The sequence below is a fragment of the Callithrix jacchus genome, chromosome X (genome assembly GCF_049354715.1).
Source record: "Callithrix jacchus isolate 240 chromosome X, calJac240_pri, whole genome shotgun sequence".
Taxonomy (NCBI): Eukaryota; Metazoa; Chordata; class Mammalia; order Primates; family Cebidae; genus Callithrix; species Callithrix jacchus.
Genome location: NC_133524.1, coordinates 144,250,298 through 144,256,297, shown reverse-complemented (window position 1 = coordinate 144,256,297; position 6,000 = coordinate 144,250,298).

Genomic DNA, 6,000 nt, shown 5'->3' with positions numbered 1-6,000 from the left:
TCTATGATTTATTTCAGCAATGTTTTGTAGTTTTCCTTGTAGCGATCTTTCACTTCCTTTGTTAGTTATATTCCTAAGTATTTTATTTTTACAGCTATTGTAAAAGGGGTTGAGTTCTTGATTTGATTCTCTGCTTGGTCACTGCTGGTGTATAGAAGAGCTACTGATTTGTGTACATTAATCTGTATCTGGGAAACTTTGCTGAATTATCTTATCAGTTATGGGAGCTTTCTGGCGAAGCCCGTTTAAGGTGAACTATTGTATCGTCAACAAACGGTGACAGTGTGACTTCCTCTTTACCAGTTTCGATGCCATTTATTTCTTTCTCTTGTCTGATTGCTCTGGCTGGGACTTCTAGTGCTATGTTGAAGAGGAGTGGTGAGAGTGGGCATCTTATCTTGTTCCAGTTCTCAAAGGGAATGCTTTCAACTTTTCCCCATGCAGTTATGTTGTCTGTGGGTTTGTCATAGATGGCTTTTATTACATTAAGGTATGCCCCTTGTATGTTGATTTTGCTGAGACTTTTAATAATATAGGGATGATGGATTTTTTCAAATGTCTTCTCTGCATCTATTAAAATCATCATGTGATTTTTGTTTTTAATTCTGTTTATGTGGTGTATCACATTTATTGGCTTGTGTATGTTAAACCATTCCTGCATCTCCGGTATGAAACCCACTTCATCATGGTGGATTATCTTTTTGATATGTTGTTCAATTTGGTTAGCTAGTATTTTGTTAAGGACTTTAGCATCTATTTCCTGAAGGGATATTGGTCCATAATTTTCCTTTTTGGTTATTTCCTTTTCTGGTTTTGGTACTAGGGTGATGCTGGCTTCATATAATGAATAGGGGAGGGTTCCCTCTTTGTCTTATGGAATAGTGTCAATAGGAATGGTACCAATTCTTCTTTGAATGTTTGGTAGAAATCTGCTGTGAATCTGTCTGGTCTTGGACATTTTTTTTTTTTTTTGTAATTTTAAAATCACCATTTCAATCTTGCTACTTGTTTTTGTTCTGTTCAGGGTATCTACTTCTTTCTGATTTAAACTAGGATGGTTATATTTTTCCAGGAATGTATCCATGTCTTCTAGGTTTTCTAGTTTAAGTTCATGAAGGTGTTCATAGTAGCCTTGAATGATCTTTCATATTTCTGTGGTGTCAGTTGTAATAGCTCCCATTTCATTTCTTATTGAGGTTATTTGGATTTTTTTATCTTTTCTTCTTGCTAATGGTTTATCAATTATTTATCTTTTCAAAGAACCAGGTTTTTGTTTCATTTGCCTTTTGTGTTTTTTGTTTCAATTCCATTTAATTCTGCTCTGCTCTTGATTATTTTCTTTCTTCCGCTGGATTTGGGTTTGGTTTGTTCTTGTTTCTCTAGTTTCTTGATGCATGACCTTAGAACATCAGTTTGTGCTCTTTCAGTCTTTTTGATGTGGGCATTTAGGACTATGAACTTTCCTCTTAGCATCGCCTTTTCCCTATTCCAGAGGTTTTGAAAGGTTGTGGCACTTTCAGGCATGGCCTGAAAGCTGCAGTTCCTGTTTCAATGGGGAGAGTATATGGTCTGGGGCGGTTCTGAGAACAGTCTGGAACTTACTTGCTGTTCCTAGCAGAAAACTGTGTGTGAGATCTGCCTTGCCATGTGTGTGGGAGCTGGGTGAGATTTACTGTTGCCTGTTATTCCTGATGCCATGTTTCAACCCTTTTGTTCAGCAGAGGCAGTTATGATCTTCTCTGGAGCATAACTCCAGTGGCCAGAGTACTGTCTTCCAAATCCCACGGGGGCCACTGCTTGCCCCACACATGGAGAGTCAGAGCACAGACCTACCTGACCCAGCACCCCCCACTTCGACTTTGCCCCTCCACCCACCCACCCTCGTAGCTTAACACAAAGAACAGAAACTTTTTGGAGCCTTAAGGCCCTGCCCATAGCCTGAGAAACCAGAGTACTACCTCTGTTTAACACAGGGCAAGCACACATCCCACTGCTACTACTGCAGTTGATGCACTTTTGTAAGTGCCACCTCCTGGCTGGAGGCCAAATAATACAGTACATTACAGCATCTCTAAGAAGAATTACACTGTACCCCGGGTGGAGAAAACTTATGTGTGATCTTAGCTATCACCATTGCCTGTACTATCCTGGCTAAAAAGGAGGTCCTGAGTCTGTCCATGTGACCAGTTTACTACTATAATACTATAACCAGCATTACAGAAAGCAAACACACTAAGGTTATTTATAACCAAGGAATCTCACAGTTTACATCACTCTCCTGCCACCCCCATCAGAGCTGGTGTGGGTACCTGCTGTTAGAACAGTTGAGGACAGGTCACACCTCTGGATCCCTTGCAGACATACTCCAGCACCAACACTACCTGGAATGTGGTAACTTCAGTGAGCAACTAGACCCAGGGGAACAGCAGCATTCACAGTAGTCTGGCTCTCAGGGACCTCCTACTCTTAGAGTAAGTGGGAGTATACCACATCAAGTTAACACCCCATGGGACAAAAGAATCTGGATGGCAGGCTGTGAGTCTCAGATATTTCCACTAGGGGGCAATTTTTTTCAGCAGAGGCACAGTTTCAGTGCTGGGATCCGCAGGGAAAATTTGCAGCTTTACCCCAACAGTCAGGCAGCCCTGGTGCCCATGCAGGTTCCTGGAGGAAGAGATTTCTTTTCCCTCTTAGCTATCACTGCAGACACAGCTGGTGCTTTTTCCAAAAGAGCGCAACATGGGTGCACCTATAGAAAGCCTCTCTGGAACATTTCATGGTGACTGCATCCCCATAGGAGGAGTACGCTTCAGGTGCAGGCCTGCATGTGGGGTAGTCACAATTGCTGTCTACTTTGAACATTAACATTTCTGTGGATGAAAAATGTACCTGTCTGATCTGAATAACCAGACCAGTAGTTCAGGAGATTGTCTAGGAGGTGGATCACATTCTTGCTGACCTGGTAGGGGAGCTGAGGTGGTTCCTACCCTTGCCCTTGGTAAGACCTCAGTGTGTTTCACTGCGAGTTCCCACAGCCACCCTATCAAGACTGGGACCTCTGCCCATCACCAGGCACTGCATTTACCTGCCTGTTTTAGCTACAGCTGGTTTTTACCTGTGGACACTTCCCCTGTTAGACTGAAGCCTGAACTATTCAACCCAGTAAATAAAATACTGGGGAAAAAATAAATAAGTACATACCACAGGGGAATGAGGGAAGCTTCAAGAGACCCCTGCTATTCCAACGTTATAGGGAATAGTGAACTTGCTCACACACTGAGCACATGTTACTACAAGCAGCATCTGAGAAAGCATATAAAGACTCGCTATAGCCAAGGAACTTATACAGAGTCTTTGCCCCTGAAAGCATCAAGCACTGAATTAGGCTATGATAAGCCATAAACATTAAAGACACATCTGTAAGGGAGAAAAATAAATTTAAAAAACATTCTCAAATCAAAAATAAATTCAAGAATAGTTAGAAGAATGAGATAATTAGATTAACAATTAGATATTGTTATTAAATAATATATAATTAGATAATTAAAATAATTATTAAAATAGAAGGAACCAGAAAAATAACTCTAATATGGCAAAGCAGGGTTATGTAACATCCCCAAGAGATCACACTAGCCCTCCAGCAATGAGCCCAGATCAAGATAAAACCCTTGGAATAACAGATAAAGAATTCAAAGGGTATACTAGAGAGAGATAAAAATCAATATAAAGAAAATTAAAAAGGAACAATTCAGTATATGAACAAAAAATTTCTAAAGAGATGGATATCTTAAACAATCAGAACTTCTAGAAATAAAAGACACAGTTGGGAAATTACAAAATGCAGTGGAAAGTTTCAACAATAGACTAGAAAAAATAGAAGAAATTTCAGAATTCAAAGACAAGACTTTGTTCAAACTTTCTTGAGATTCTTCCTTTTTTAAGTTTTAAGTTCAGGGGTACATGTGCTGGTTTGTTACATAGGTAGACTTGTGTGATGGGGGTTTTTATAGATTACTTCTTCACCCAGGTGTTAAGCCTAGTATCCACTAGCTATGTTTACTGACCTTCTCCTTCATCCCACCTTCTTCCCTCTGATAGGCCCCAGTGCATTTTCTCCTGTGTCCATGTGTTCTCTTACTTTAGCGCTAACTTGTAAGTGAGACCATATAGTATTTGGTCTTCTGTTCCTGCATTAGTTTGCTAAGATGATGGCCTCCTCCTCCATTCATGTTCCTGCAAAGGACATAATCTCATTCATTTTTATAGCTGCATAGTATTCTATGGTGTATATGTATCACATTTTTTTATCAGGTCTATCATTGATGGGCATTTGGGTTGATTCCGTGTTTTTGCTATTATGACTAGTGCTGCAACAAACATACATGTGTATGTATCTTCATCATATAACAATTTATATTCCTTTGGGTGTAAACACAGTAATGGGGTTGCTGGTTTAAATGGTATTTCTGTCTTTAGGTCTTTGAGGAATAGCCACATTGTCTTCCACAATGTTGGAACTAATTTACACTCCCACAAACAGTGTATCAGCATTCCTTACTCTCCACAACCTCACCAGCATCTGTTATTTTTTGACTTTTAAAAAATAGCCATTCTGATTGGTGTGAGATGGTATCTCATTGTGGTTTTGATTTGCATTTCTCTAATGATCAGTGATGTTGAGCTTTTCTTCATACGATTGTTGCTCACATGTATGAAAGACAAGAGTTCTTAATTAACTGAATCAGATGAAAATAAGAAAATCAAAAGAAATAAGAAAAGTCATCAAGAAATATGAGATTATGTAAAATGGGCAAACTTGAGTAGTTGGTGTTCCTACTACTCTTAAGGAAGAAGAGAAAGCAAAAAGTTTGGAAAACTTATTTGAGGAAATAATTGAGAAAAACTTCCCTGGCCTTGCTAGAGATTTAGATGTCCAGATAAAAGAAAATCAAAGAACTCCTAGGAGACTCGTCACAAAAAGGTCAACACCAAGTCACATAGTCAGCAGGCTATCTAAAGTTTACACGAAGAAAAGAATTCTAAGAGCAGTGAGACAAAAACTTCAGGTAGCCGATAAAGGAAAACATATCATACTAACAGCAACTTTTCAGCAGAAACCTTACAAGCCAGAAAGGCTAGGGGTCCTATCTTTAGCTTCCTTCAACAGAATAACTGTCAGCCAAGAATTTGGAACCTGAGAAAACTAAGTTTCAAAGTGAAGGAGAAATAGTCATTTTTAGACCAAAAAAAAAAAAATGCTAAGGGAATTAGTCACTATCAGAATCCTTTCCTTACACCTTATAAAAGTCAATTCCACATGGATTAAAGATTTAAACAAAAGACCTAACACCATAAAAAACCCTAGAAGAAAACCTAGGCAATACCATTCAGGACATAGGCATGGGCAAGGACTTCATGACTAAAACACCAAAAGCAATGACAACGAAAGCCAAAATAGACAAATGGGATCTAATTAAACTTAAGAGCTTCTGCACAGCCAAAGAAACTATCATAAGTGTTAACCAATGAATGGGGAAAAACAGAAACCAACAGAAAGGGAAAAAAAGTTTTGCAATCTACCCATTCTGAACTAATATCCAGAATCTACAAAAACTTAAACAAATTTACAAGCAAAAAACAACCCCATCAAAAAGTGGGCAAAGGATACAAACAGACACTTTTCAAAAGACATTTATATGACAAAAAACATATGAAGAAAAGCTCATCATCATTGGTCATTAGAGAAATGCAAATCAAAACCACATTGAGATACCATCTCATGCCAGTTAGAATGGCAATCATTAAAAAATCTGGAGACAACAGATACTGGAGAGGATGTAGAGAAATAGGAATGCTTTTACAATGTTGGTGGGAATGTAAATTAGTTCAACCATTGTGGAAGACAGTGGGTAATTCCTCAAAGATCTAGAAATAGAAATATCATTTGAACCAGCAATCCCATTACTGTATATATACCCAAAGGATTATAAATTATTCTAT